General features: G+C 42.0%; 1 protein-coding gene across 1 annotated transcript in view; it reads right to left on the bottom strand.

Annotated features, from left to right (window-relative positions):
• Window positions 1-15,563, bottom strand: part of LOC133503454 (diencephalon/mesencephalon homeobox protein 1-B-like) — a 48,989-nt gene that overhangs the window by 13,536 nt on the left and 19,890 nt on the right. The window contains exon 2 of the mRNA XM_061825128.1: window positions 13,261-13,447. The gene's annotated coding sequence lies outside the window, so the exon portion shown is untranslated. The remainder of the gene's footprint in view (window positions 1-13,260; window positions 13,448-15,563) is intronic.

Below are 15,563 nucleotides of genomic sequence, written 5' to 3'. Positions count from 1 at the left end.
TTAGAAAGGCTTTGGCTGACCCCCAGGGAAGGGCCGCATGCGGCATTAGGCAAAAGAAAATGACGACGGGACGTCTGCAGAACCGAAGGTGCTGGATGGGCTCCCTCACGGCGCTTGGCAGGTATGTCGGACCCCGGGGGAGCCAGCAATATTTTATTTCCAACGTGTACCATGGACTTTTTTGACGGAATGAGGTCTCGTCATTTTGTCAATTTTTATTGGGCAGGGTGGCGGTGATTAGGAATGTTGCAGTAATTGTATGACACGTACTCCATTACTTGTACTCAAGAAGAAAAGCACCCTTTGTAAAAATTATTCCTACAATTCAGAATAAAAACAATAATATATATTTAACAAGTCAATAACAGCACACAAATGACAGCATTTTGTGCTACGCAAAAATGAAACCAACGTTTATCATTTCAAAAACTTTTTAAATGATGCGGCAGCTGATGATCTTAACCACTGGGCCCCGCTGAACTACTTGCGCTGATCCAAATTTTTTGAGCGAGTGCAAGTCAACCTTTTCCATGTCATAACGTTTTCGGAAGTCACATCACAGCAGGGGTGTCAAACTCATTTTTGTCTCGGGCCACATTGTAGTTACGAGTTCCCTCAGAGGGCCGTTATGGTGAAACCATAGATACCCTGAATTGCCTCATATTTACACTTGAAATGTTTAAACTACTTTTGTCAAGTGGAAGGGGTTTTTCAACCATTATTCATGTTTGGTAACAAAAATATCCCAACATTATCATTTATGATATATGACAATTTCAAAAGAATCACAGATTTTGACACCGATGATTTTGCCCTTTGCGGGCCACATAAAATTATGCGGCGGGCCGGATCTGGCCCCCGGGCCTCGAGTTTGATACACGTGCATTACAGCATGTAAAGTTCATAATTTTCACGCTACGGTGCTACACGCTGGTTGCCGCTGTCACCAACGGTGCAGGGGCGGACCCAAATGCAGGACTCCAAGACGAGGACATGATGCTAGACGTGGTTTTATTTTGGAAGCGGGTCAATACCAAAAAGCAGTCCAAAATAAGGCAGAGGCACAACAACAGGACGCTAGACAGGCTCCAAAAAGACATTCAGCAAGGTCCGATGACTGTGGTGCAAACGGGAGTAACCAAAGGGGGTAGAATCGCTGTGACGAGGATAGCTCAACACTTACTCTCAGTGGTGGAAAATCCAAATAGCAGTGAACGCAACACACTGACACAAGGCAACGAACTGGCAACGCCAGTTGACAAAACTCCAAACTTAAATACATGGTCGAATTAGAGTCCACATGGAAAACAGCTGTGGCCGGCGACAGGTGCTAAAAGTGACACCGCCCAGAGCGGTGGCCAGGCCACGCCCCTCTGACAGTCGTCCAGCCTTGCTCATGACAGCGATATTGTGGGCCAGCTAGCCGGCCCTGTGCAGACATATTTGAAATCTTATTAAAGAGTTTCTAGTCTCAATGATATTTGATAGGCCAGGAGTTTAATTATTCTGGGAAACTCCTGTATCTTTTATTACTTTGCTGGCCCAGTGAGGTTATCAAAATATTCAGAAGTCAAAGCTGTGTTGTTTTTTGTGTTTCGTTTCTAAGAATAAGTAACAGTGATACACGCGGACACGATACACTTGCTAATATTCGCACGTTTGAGTGACGCGACGTGATTATGAATGAGATTGAAAGAGCAGCGAGTGTCACTGAAGATGATGACTGTGCAGTTAAAGGACGCATGGAGGCGTCTCGCTCGCACCCGTCCCCCGAAATGATAAAGTGGCCGCTTTCACATTGTGTGCGTGCGTCCCGTCCCGTCAGATGGTTATGAATAATGTATTGATAGCCATCCGCCCCCACCCCAGCGTGTGGTATAGTCCTCACAATCCCGCCCGTGTGTGTGTTGTTGTGTTGTGTTTAGTCAGCCCAGCTGGCGGGGGTCTCTCTCTCTCTCACACACACACACACAACACACACACACACACACACCACACACACACCACACACACACACACACACACACCACACACACACACACACACACACACATTATGTGTCAGTCCCACGAGAGGTGTGTGTGTGTGTGTCCATGTTCTCCTTTCATTCATCAATCAGCAGGCCAAAGTGTTTAACAGCAACAATGAGGCTGTTAAGAGGCCCCTCAGCACATGGCAGGAGTGCTGATAATTACCCAAACATGAAGTTGTCACTCTTGACGCACTTCCTCCTCAGCATCTCCCCCCACCACCACCCCCTCCACTTTTTTTTTTTTAAATGGGTGCCACCGTGACACTGGGATGGACAGTAATTGCCTGGATTGATTTTTAACAGCATGTTCATTTGCCCTTTATTTGTGTGAAAGGAGAGTTTTTATACAGCCCGTTAAATACTAACCCTACAGTATGTTTCCCGTCACGTTCGCTGGATTTAATGCGCGACACATCTTTTTTTGGTGCCCGTTTCAAAGCAATGCTTCACTCCTTAACTGTAATTACTAAGATTTATTTGATCAGGATTTTTGGAGCCGATCACCGAGTTGCAAGTTGAAATAAACCAATCGCTGCTCCGACCACAAGACGGAGCAATATATCTATTTACCGTATTTTCTGCATTATAAGGTGTACCCTCAATGATTGGCCCATTTTAATTTTTTTTTTTCATATATAAGGTGCACCACATTATCAGGCGCATAGAATAGACGCTACAGTAGAGGCTGAGGTTACGTTGTGCATCCATTAGATGGAGCCGCACTAAAGGCTCAATATGGATCCATATATGAGGCACACCTTCGGCTTTTGAGAAAATGAAAGGCTTTTAGGTGTCCCTTGTAGTGCGGAAAATACTGTAAATAACCTTTTTAGCCACTTTATAGTTGAACCTCGGTTTACGAATTGATTTAGTTTCATTTACCCCGGTTGCACCCCGAAATATTTGTAAACCGACGTGTTTAATGTTTCCCGCTTAAATTAATGGAAATGCACTGAATCATTCCAGCCCCAAAAACGAATACCTTTTTTTTTTTTTAATCAGCATTTGGTAACATATAAATCGTGCAATTCGGAAATAAGTGACAAGACACTAACTACTAAAGTATAAGGAAATAACACACTATATAAACACGTAAAAATAATAATTAATTGACTTTAATTAAAGAGAGGAAAAGTGAGGAGTGTTCCCTCATTATATCAGGAAAATGTGGAAATTGGGGATTATTTCTACCATTACAATCACAAATTTGAAGTAGAACTTTGTAGATTTGGAAGGTCGCAACTGCTTTCCACATGACGGTAAATAAACAATTTTTTTCCGTAATCAAACATACACGATTACAAGTAGAAAGTTTTCGGAATAAACGAGATTGCGTCGGCTGCGACGTCTTGATTCTTGGGTGCGATCAATGACTTCACTCGTCGGATCGGCGATCTATGACATTACTGTTGATCACAAAATGTGCATAAAATGCTAAATATTAGCCAGTATAATGTCACTGATCAGATCAGTGGATAAAATTAATCAATTATTAATTTATCATTGTGTATATGATAATTTTATGTTGTGGGAAACAAGCCCTGCTGCATATTGACAGCTTACAAGACAGAAAGGTGTATCATGTACTTTAATTGCCTTTAGGTGCCACAAAATGGTGACAAAGGACTACTTTTGTCCAAATGAAGCTCCTCAACTCACTTCAACATATCCTCGGAACCCTATTTCAAATACTCCCATTTTTAATCAACTGCCTTCTTCAAGGCCTCGTCAAGTCCTGAAATGTTTTGAAAAAACATGTATCAAAGATAAAAATAGATTTAAGGGAGCCAAACAAAACTCACAAATGTCATTCACTAACAGGGGCGGCGCCAAAGCACGTCCACGGTGTGTTGGGAATCATCGGGAAAATTCTGGATTTCCCCTCAGTGACGATCGGATTCCAGGAAGGAAAAAGTTTGATCAGCAGACTTTGGGGTCGGGTTAGTTGTATTAATTGTCAGCCACAAAGTTGAAAATGCGACGTTGAGAGGTTTTTATCGGCGGCCAACAGCGCCACACAAACAAAGTCGACAAGCGCGATCGCATCGCCTGGGAACTCATGCCGAGGCTAATCCATGATATTGATCAGTGCCTTTCCTATGGGCCCCGGTAATCCATCAAGCTAACAGTGTGGGATAGGCCTAATTTATATCATCTGAAAGGTGTAATCAAAGATGAATGAGCCCTGGCGTGATAGAAATGTGCGCTGGGTCATAATTTCCGGCCTCTGTAAATAATGTTAGAAGAGGCTCGAGAGAAAGTACAAGTACAATCTATATTTCAACTTCATGCAATTAGCGCAGTGAGAACTACATTTTTGAATTCCTGCAAAAACTTCAGGAGAAACGCTTTTGAAATAGCACAAAACGGAACATTTATTTTTTTCAAGTGATTCATCCACACAAGGATATCCTTGATAGCAAAATAGAAAAACTTTGGGAATAGAAAGAACCTCAAGCTACTTTCATCTATCCCTTTTCCTAGCCGCTTATCCTCACAAGTGTTAAAAGAGTGCTATCTCAGCTGTCAACACACAGGAGGCGGGGTACGCCCTGAACTGGTTGCCAGCCAATTGTAGGGCACATCGAGATAAGCAGCCACACTAGGGCGAATTTAGAGTGTCCAATTAATGTTGCATGTTTTTGGGATGTGGGAGGAAACTGCAGTGTCCGGAGAAAACCCACACAGGCACGGGGAGAACATGCAAACTGGCAGGACTGAGATTTGAACCCCAGTCATGAGAACTGCGAGGCCAACGCTTTTCCATCTGATCCACCGTGCCGCCCCCTAACAAAATATGAATCATGGATATCAACAAATTGATGGTGCGTATTAAACATAGGTAGAAGGAAGTTCCTGATTTTGGATGGACTATTAAACCCAAATGGCTGGGATTTGAACACCGGTCCACAAAACTGTGAGGCCAATGCTTTCCAGCTGAGTCACCATGCCTCAACGTACTTTATTTAATTTAAATCATTCACAGCAGATTCTTTCTCTTTGCAAAACTTTAATGACAGATTTGAATGTTTAAAAATTGCCTGTGGAGGTAATGAAAGTTTTCCCATCTTTGGCAGTTTCCACTTCCATAATTTCTTATGGGAAAAAGAGGCCTGCTGTACATTCCCCTACTGCATACAAATACAGTAGATGTATTGAAAACATGACCTAAAAGCGTACCTGAGGCGTCGCGTGAAAAGCAAATAGCGTCTTAATCTTACACAAAAGCGCGCTAACGCGTGCGTATCTTCGCCGAATTAACGGACAACAACTATCGAGGGGGACGTGTAACGTGTTGACCCAGGAGGCAGGAAGATGGCGGCGCAGCGAGGGAGTGGCTGTAAATATATATGAATGTTTCCCCCGCTTAAGAAGTGCAACCCCTTAAATAAGGCCAGGAATAATCTGTTTCCCTCGTCGCGGTCGATCCAGCCGAGGGATTTGCAGAAACATTCGCCAGTTTGACACAGATCTACATAATCATTTTAAGTTCCTCGCCGCTCCTTCCAATGATTCTGCTGCTGTCACTTTAGATACTGCTAAAACTGATTTGGGCGCCCTAATCTCCCGCTATTTCTTAGACTGGAAAAATCTTTAATATTATAAGGAGATTATTTCATTTATAATTGATTGAGTGCAATTGCCGGAGTGCCACTTCAAAGTTGGCTGAATTAAGGACGCCTTTAAGACGCCCTCGGCGCCGGGCGTTGAGGAGGAGGGCTGAGACTGGAGGGAGGGAGGGAGGGAGGGAGGGTGGGGCGCATGTTGTGCGCCGGGGTGAGCCATGCGGATTTCTGCAAGTGGGCTCAAGCAAAGTATCCCGTTCTGGTCTTGAGGTGTCCACTTAGTGGCGGACAGAACGATCCAAATCATAAATAAAATCGATACCAAGGTCTCCTCATTGTGCCGCTGTGATCTCGTCAAATATTCTCTCAATGGGGGTTTTAATTATTATTATTATTATTTTTAATTGATGTATTTTCATTCACACTTGTTCTTTTTATAAGTAATTATTTTGTTTTTGTATTTTATTTCATCCACACATTTTATGTATTGCATTTTGTATGGTTTGTATATTACTTAAAAAATCCCGAAAAGATATTTTCTTTGAACATTGCCTGATAGAAAGGAAATTTGTCCTCAGAAATGATTTTGTGCACTCTTTACTTCAAAATTCAGATTTGGAAATGCATGACGAAATTGGTTTAGTTATTATTCCAGAAATATGTTTGTTCTGATCATTACTTATCATATGGTGGGTTTTAGCTAATCAATAATCAAAGCGTAAATCACAGACACACTTGACGTTCACGAATATTCATTCAGCAATTTTTATGTTTCACCCAACTTATTTTAAAGTATCAGTATCATTATTAATATAGGTATCAGCGATACAGGGCTTGTACTTAGATATCATTTATCAGTACGAGCCACAACTATATTGATAATCAATCTTACAATATTGCACACTACTAATCAGCAATTTCATGATCCATCTTAATTATTCAAAAGTATCCTTATTAATGTCTGCATCATATCAATATCAGTATGATAAGGCACAGAAATTAATTGGCATCAATTTCAGTATAATGTATGCGATACCGGCTCTGTTATGAGTTATTGGTACCAATATCTGTATCAGCGATACTGGTCCTGTTTTGTTTGGTATATATCCAGTATATTTTTACATCCATATTAATATTACTGCCCCACTATCAATATTCATATGAGTGATACAGGATCAGGATCTCTACAGTATTTACTTGGTAGTGATATTGGTAGAGCCAATACTGGGCCTGTATTCACTCGGTATTACTATGAGTATCTGCAATACCATTCCTTTATGTACTTGGTATCGATGTAGGTATCAGCAATACTGGCACTGTATTGACTTGGCATGGTATGGAAAGATGCAGTGTCGCACTTCACGCGGATTCACCAGAGGCCGCGGCCGCCGGCGTGGTACATTCGCTTGCCTCGAGCTGCGTCGGTCGTCACAGTTGCTTGAGAACGCACCCAAAGAGATGAGAGCCCTTCAGGTGAAGTCCACCTGTAGGAGATTTGAATATCTCTCATTGCCCGAAAGCCCTTTCTTCTTTATAATCTCCGTCTATAGGTGTACACCGGACCCTAAAATTGGAAAGCCGCGGCCCTCCCCCTCGTGCTTCTTCATCTGTCTTGAATCACCTCTCATTGGCCCACCTCTTCGAGGGTCTTTATTAATGCAGAGAAAGATTCTGTTGGTCTTTAAAGACCCAATGGCCAAAAGAGAGGAAAGAAGATGTGGGCCTATTGAAGTGCTTAGTTCTGACTTAATGAGTTTTGACAGTGAGGAGGATGCTCAGCCCAGTATTGTAACCAGTCATTGACACCCCCCTCCCCACCACCACCACATCACACGTATTTCTTACTGCCTTAGATGCTCTGACTGCCCCTCCTCCCTGTCCAGCAGCCGCAGCACTATAGCCCGACCATATCATAATCCTCTTAACGCTCTGCCTTATTAACCATTCATCTAAATGACATGAAAGGAACCGGCGCTAAAGTGTGTGAGAAGGACAGCGAGGGTGCGAGAGAGAGGGGCTGTTTTTTTGGGAAGGGAGGGGGGAAAACTTTAAAAAATAAAGAAGCAAGTGATCCCCCCCCCCCCGAATAAAGCACAAAACCTTTAACCATCTACTTTTTGATCATGTAACAAAAGCAGCAACGTCCGCTCAAATGTACTTGAGGGTCCAGCGGGCTGAGCAAATTCAGACGAGAGCAGCCCCTAAATTGAATTCCAATTAAGACGCCCATGCAGATGATGAACACGCGGATGATCCACGTGGCTTTTGACTTTTTCAATTTGGCAAATTGGGCATAGCTTGATCCCTCTTATGCCCCCCAAGCCCTCACAAATGCCACCGCTGGAGGAAGACACTCATTAGAGTCCATTTGTGAATCAAGTTTTCATTTCACCCAATTCGGAAATTAATTTTCAGTCATTTGACCCGCTGTGTGCCCCCCCGTAGCTTGGCAGGGCAATACGGAAATATTCACACAGCGGTGCCTCGAGATGTGAGTCACTGGACTTATGAATTTTTCAAGATATGAGCTCTTGATGAGGGCATTTTTTTTTCCCTCCTAGTGTGCTTTATGGCGGCAGTTGATTCAAATAATGAACGCTAATATGCAATGGAAAACTCCATAAGCAGGCCAGCTAACAATTAGCATTCATGTGATAAACAGTGAGGCAAATGATGGAAACAGATCACATAATAATCACCGGCATATATTCTTTATCCTTCGTGAAGAACGACTAATATTACTGTCGTACTGAGAAGATAAGAGAAGAGCTGAGCTTTCTGTACAGAGTATTTGTTGATATATTCAGGGGACCAAGGCGAGCATATACCAGAATGATAATAATTTTTGTAAATTTTCATTTAATTATGTCATGGCTGTATGTTTTTATAAAGTATAACATTATATTAGAGGTGCAATGATTTATCAATCAATCAATAACTTATGTCAAATTAATCAATAATGACTTTCCTCTAATGAGTTTCAATATATTTTTTAAAGTAAAATTGTCCCAATCCTTGATCCTCTTAACAGTAAGTTACATATACAAATAATAAAGTAGATTTTAAATAAAAAATTTAAATATTACTATAGTATTTGTAATGTGACTGTAAAGCTGACAAAGACATGTTCAAACTTCTGATTCTTTGATAAACAATTATTTTTTTCACATTACCGATCAAAATGGGAAATGCACAATTTGCAATAAGGTCTACATTTTTTAATAGTAAAATAATAATAATAAAGAAATTCTGTACAATTCACTGATGAAATGAAAAAATAATCAACAGATGAATCGATTATTAAAATAATTGCTAGTTGCAACCCAGTACAGTTCTCAATTGCCATCCTGAGACAAAAAAAAGGTGAAACAAACTAATAAATTAATACATCATCTATCAGTAGGTGTGACGGCTGTTTGTTGTTTGAGTTTTCCTTCTTTCAAACATTTCCCATCTTTTGCTTTTATTGGCCTTGCCCAATAAAAAAACAAAACAATGCGGAACATATATAATATTAATTAACTGCTATGTGGAAAAAAGGGGAAATGAAAAAAGTGTAATGTACAGTAATATTCTGGGGTTAAAATGTTTAATATGCTCTTTAAAGCCATAAACCAAATATCAAATATGTTTCAGTAGATAAAGTGGTAAGATGCAAAGAAAAAAAATGCTTTCAAAGAAATATTAGCGGGAGAAAACTGGTTTCGAGGCTGTTGGTCCTCCTTTTTTTCCTCTTGCGTAACTTGGGCATGAAATGGAGCGCTGCGACTCTCCGTGCGTTTGTGCCCACAGCAATGAAATGGGAATTTCCTCTCGGTCCCAGACCAGCGAACGCCGGAACCGCTGTTGGGTTAACTAAAGACACCATGTCGGGGGGCTTTTTGAGGCCTGTTTGCCCGTGCGCGTATCTTGTTTTCTTGGGCCTCCTCGGCACTCTAAACTCTTTTTTTCAGGGTATTTATGAGTTGCTTGGCTGTGTTTGCTTTGGGGAATTTAAAAAAAAAAACAAAACATGTCAGTGCACGGGGCCCGCGGCGCTTCAGGTCAAGGGCGCAGAAGATGTCGCTCCTTGCTTGGCGGGTAATTGGTCACCCCTCCTCCCAGGATAAACCGCCGGTGAGATTTTAACGCACTTCAGTCAGGGTTCGTGTTCAGTCTTCCGCACTCAAGACCACTGACTGAAAGCGGAGATGATGTTGTCATCTGTACGTTTTTGCTAGGCTATAAAACACACTCCATCGGTGTTTTTCTCCTGATGAATGTGAAACAAATGCACAAAAGGGGCGAATATTGCAAGTTAGCTAGATATCTAGCTAACAGCTAGCTAGATATCAAACTAGGTGGGTACGTAAGTGAATATGCAGGTTGAAAAACTATGAAGGCTAATCAAGTTTAATCTGGATTTCACAGATTTCACATCAAGGAAGATGACAACAGGCAGTTCAAATCAACTGAAATTTAAATATGTTCAGACGATTACATTTTGATTAAAAAATCATTTTGAGAGGAGATTCAGAACCCAAGTCTACCTAATGAAGTCTCAAGTATGTTGTGTGTGTGTGTGTGACAGAAGTTACTGTTTTTCTGAAAAAGGCTCATGAACAACAATGATGCAAACCCGAGGCTCGGGGGCCAGACCCGGCCCACCACATGATTTTATGTGGCCCGCGAAGAGAAACCATGTGTCAATTGTCATATCATAAATGATAACGTTGAGATATTGCAAGATTTGTTTTTATTACTAAACATGAACAATAGTTGAAAAACCCATTAACCTTGATTTCTGATTCCAAAACTAGTTTGGTAGATTTGTATGGTTTCACAGTCATAACGGCCTTATGAGGGAGACTATAACGACAATGGGGCCCACAACAAAAATGACTTTTTGACACCCCTCACCTAGATAATCACACTTGACCGAAATGTTAGAAAAAATAGAGCAAGGCCAAACAAGCCTAAATTGGTCTGTTACATGATTGATTGAAGAAATGAAAGAAAACATAATGTGGAGGGCCATATACTGCTGTTCCGGTTCTGGGATCTGCTCGGCAGCCAATGTAAGAGCAGAGAAATCCCAAGTAAATAATTATTGTTTTGTAGGTTGTTATGTCACCCTGACAGCCAACAAATAAAAATAATTTGAACCAAAAAAGAAGATTTCCAATGATGTAAAAAAACAGATGGTATGTAGTCAAAACAAGGGTGATTTTTTTCAAATTTCTGTCAATTTTTAAGGAACGTGGTCCAAAGATGGTTCAAGAAATGGCGGCGGCCGTCTCAGGACTGTTTGATAGCAACCAGTCTAACACAGCAGTCTATATGTTTTCTTTCTAGTGAATTGAGGTATCTTTGTCCCTCAAAGCCAGCATAAAATTCCCTTCAAAAAGGTGTCTGTGTTGTCATGTCAGTCTGTCACAGGCCGTCACGCTCGCTGAATGCGAGGAGGCGCCGCGTGCACGAAGGCCAGAGGACGAGGTGGCGCATTTGGCGTGGACCGTCGGAGGTTTAATTCCCGCGCTGGCGTCGGGAGCGTCGCCTCGCGTATTCAGATTTGGGCCGGGCTGCCATGTGGGCTCGGAGATACTCTGCTACCGCCCCCCCCGCCCCCTCCATGTTCCATTCAGGGGCTTGTGAGGAGCCTCGGCATGGCGTTTAAAAAGGAGATTAAGTTTCCTGCAGAAAGCAAAGCTCCTTAAGGGGGTATCTGTGTGCCTCTCAGCCGCTTGGTCAGTGAGGGGTGGGGTAGGGGGGCTCGGTGTGAACCCTCTAGCGATGGTGGAGGGAAAGTGAGGTGGAGGGGGGGTCGGTAGTGAGGCTGACCTGACTCCCAACCTCCCTAACCTTTGTTTAGATGGTAACAGTTTCTAAACGTAGTAATAGTAAGCTCTAGTTGACCCAGATAAAAAAAAATGCCTGGATGTTCCTGTACTTTTGTTTTTATTTCATAGCATGTCACTTGAAAGCTGGAGTCACTGATGATGTAGCGGTACACACGCCTGACTTTAGTGCGGGCAGCGTGGGATCGATTCCCACTCAGTGATGGTGTTGACATCTGCCCTGCAACTGACTGGCAACCAGTTCAGGGTGTTGTCTGCCTTTCGCCTGAAGCCAGCTGGCATAGGCTCTGGCTCTCCTGTTACCCTTGTGAGGATAAGCAACTTGAAAGTGTATCTCAAGGGTGTGAGATGGGGATATAGCCATCATTTCAGTATGGAGCAACTTGGCACAGACTAGCCACTGGTATCTTTTTCACATCATTCTAGTTCAGTTTCGGCTATTGTTCATCGAAAGATGTTTACAATGACAGTGTCCATAAGCGCCGCCCACCACCGGTGTTGAGTTAGCAAAACGATCTGCGTTTAGTAGAGCGAAGACGAGCGAGGCACGTAACTTGTGTTTACCCTTGTGGTGAAAGTAAAAAAAGTTAAAAAAAAAAAAATGCTCTCATTTTAAGTACAATGACTGTTGGAGTATCTGCAAATAGTGGTCTGAAAAATCTGTTGCGAAGCCATAGTAGAAATCGAGTTTACGGAAAAAAACGCATGGATACAATGGAAGCTGGACGACCTCGTCACATTCTGCACGAGTCATTTGAAACCAGGATGCAGATGTAAGTTCGGGTTTGGTACTTAGGTGAGAACGCCAAAAAGAAAAGGAACGAGCTGACGCTGGTAAACAAACCAAACCTAGAGTAAGTTCAAATTCTCATTGAAAATATTCTGCTAGCCATCAACAGGAATGCGTCTCTGCTGTCAGTTTAACAAATTCACAATCACATGGCAAATACCAGAAAGCTGACATAGCAAAAGTTATGCCGTTTGTTTCAATCAGTCGATGTAATGGATCAATCCATCAATTAATATTAAATTATGTTAAAGTTCCACCATGGGACACGTTCATCACGGCTGAAAGCGCAGAATGCAGTGCACAAAAAGCTAGTTCTGTATGAAGCAATAATTCAGTTTTTCACTGCCCCCCAAAAAACAGATGGGGATATGATTGTGAATTAAGAAAAAAAAATACATTTGGAGTCTGGCTTTCATATTTATAGCTGTCTTGGTTTAGTTAGCAATGGATTTATTTGTGACGTTAAAAGAACAAAAGTTTGACACTTTCATTGTAAGTTGGTATTAGGGGCCATTTGTGGTGTCTGGTGTGGGATCAATCAATCAATCAATGCGTAGTCCACTTTTGCCCTAAACCTCGTCCTTTCCAGATGTGAACTGAAACAAGATTAAAATAGATGGACAGACATGTCTATGTTGGGATACTATATAAAATATACAATAACTATATAAAAGTGACTTCTTTTTCAAATGGACGCGACGATAACAAGTACTCTAAATGATGAAAATCACTCATTTGGATTAGGTCAGGCGTCACTTAGTGATATGAGATGGCCGAGTGTATCCAGATAGTAGATTTTAAAATATATACAGATTCGAAATATTAAAAGTTAATGGAGTTGAAATCAATCCGTGAAAAGGCTTTGATATGATCCCCTGAGGCAAAGTGGACCGAAGGGAGGAGGAGGGGAGAAAACCCCCTACGCGTTCTTTTAGTTGATTAGCGCTACCGATGATGGGCTTGAATGGGAGAGAGGCAGAAAAAGAAATCAAATATGTGGCTAAAAAAAAAAAAAGAAAAAAAAAGAAGCCTTACCTGTGCTATTCAGCCGAAGCCTCACTGTCGGATCCTGCCAATAGTCGTAATGGGCCCTAATTCCACATCAATGCAGCCTAAATGAAGTGTCACAGTTAGATTGATCTGCTCGGGTGAAGGTTGTTCTTCAGCACCTCGGCGCTTCTCCGCAAACACTCTGGGCTGCATTTGGTTTGGTACCCGGGACCTTCAATAGGATCAAAATTCTCCTCTTAATATCACCCCTATCGCATCGCGATTATAGGAATCATCAATACTACTGTCCAAAAACGCAGTATAACGGGATGCAACTGTGCGACGTACATCAACAGGAGCAATTCGGGATACAAATATTTCTCTAATAATGTGACAAAAACACAAAACATACACATAAAATACATCACACTCACCACGAGTGTTGATTATTTAATGTATTGTATGTACCGAAATTGCCGGCCTACAGAGCATTTGGAAAGGAAATAACATTTGGTACATACATAAGCCGCACTTGTGTAAAAGCCACAAGTGCCCACATTGAAACACGAGATATTTACATTGAAAGACGCTACACAGAAAGAGTTTACGAAGTTTTAATATCTTAGCTTAGCTTAGCATAGCAACAACACGGTAGCACGAGCAGGGCTGGTAAAAAAAAAAATTAAAAATAAACAGCCACGGCAGCTACACAGTACCAACACGGTAGCACAGCGTGAACAGCACCGGTTAAAAAAAAACATACCTAAGTCACTGAGGTCCAGCAGTAACACACTAGCGCGGTACTAACAGTGACGGGAAAAAAACATACCGGTAAAAATCACTGAGACATAGCAGTAACACAGCAGCAAAACACTAGCTCAGCGCTAATGCGAGCGCGGAGACCACAGGGCTGGTTAAAAAACACACATACTGGTAAAAGTCACTTCCTTGGCACATATATTCCACCAGTCTCACTCTTACCTTTTCCGCTCGAGTGCCCCCTTGCGGCCGTTAGAAAAAAATGCAAAAATTAGCCGCATCATCGCATAAGCCGCAGGGTTGAAAGCGTGTGAAAAAGTCGCTGTTTATAGGCCGGAAATTACAGTAATATGTGCTGTCTTTTGCTAGTTGAACTTGGCTGTTAAACATTTTCGTCTGACCAATCGGAGTGTGGAAAAATGCGGATGTCATTGAGGGCTAGCATTCTGGCCCTGCGAGGGTGAATTTGAAATATGATTGGACAAAGAAGCAGTCCCATTGCTCCATCAGATGCAGCAACCAGCACGAGTAATTCTGAAGGCCCTGGGCAGATTACATCGACATGGCAACAAGGGGGCTCCACTCTGATTGGACAATAATTTGAACGTTCACAAACAGACTGGAAGCAGAGCAGCCAAGAGAGACACTCTGGAATGGAGAGACTGTGTGTGTGTGTGTGTGTGACTACAGTCCACAAATACTCTTAAACAATAAAAATAGAAATGTTGCACTTTTTGCCACCAGAGCACAGCAGATATTGCAAGTGTACTTAATGTAGTGTCCCTTGTGCGAGTGTGTGCGTGTGTGTGTGTGCGCTTGTGATTGCACGGTGAAAAAAAAAAGTCTTCCCTATTTTAAAATAAATCATTTTCCACGTGCAAGCGGGACACGGCATCGCTAATGTTTGAAGGTTGTCTAATATTTGCTAGGCCGCTTTTGATGAAGGCGCGTTGGCTCGTCGTCTTGTGTTGTCTGACAGGTGCACGGGCGCCATAATGCCGCCGGCGGGAGACTTTGTAGGGAGCTTAAACACGAGCAGTCCTCCTACTGTACACATCTAAACCCCCCATTTTGCTCCTTTGCGTGAGTAATTCTTGTCCGCAGAAGTGGATTTTTACTCTCTGTCACATTTAAAGCGCTACTTTCTCCTCTTTGCGGAGCATTAGGCTAATCGCGCACTAATTCTTAACTTCTCAGAATATCCTACGGGGTGTTGCTGGGCTCGCTTTGGTTCGCATCTACAATGAAGGATCCACCTGGTACTCAAGGCCGTGTCACTCTATACATATTTTTGAGATTTTAAACAATTAATCATATTCTCAACAATACAGTTTCATTCATTCTGGCACCATACCTGTAATACAATCATATTTCAAATCATCGTGTCCCCCCCTCCCACATTGAGATGAACGTAAATGCCGTTAATTTGTTCTGGCCTGAAAAAAAAAAAGAAAAATATTTGCCATTTGGTTTCTGATGAGAAAAATATTTGAATAATTTACTTAAAAACATTGTATATTATTGACATACTTAGAATGTAAAGAAATGAAAGAGTTTTGCCTCATTTTTGCTTCAATTAATGAAGAGTG

Source organism: Syngnathoides biaculeatus, chromosome 7, assembly GCF_019802595.1.
Source record: "Syngnathoides biaculeatus isolate LvHL_M chromosome 7, ASM1980259v1, whole genome shotgun sequence".
Lineage (NCBI taxonomy): Eukaryota > Metazoa > Chordata > Actinopteri > Syngnathiformes > Syngnathidae > Syngnathoides > Syngnathoides biaculeatus.
This window is presented reverse-complemented; position numbering and strand designations above follow the sequence as displayed.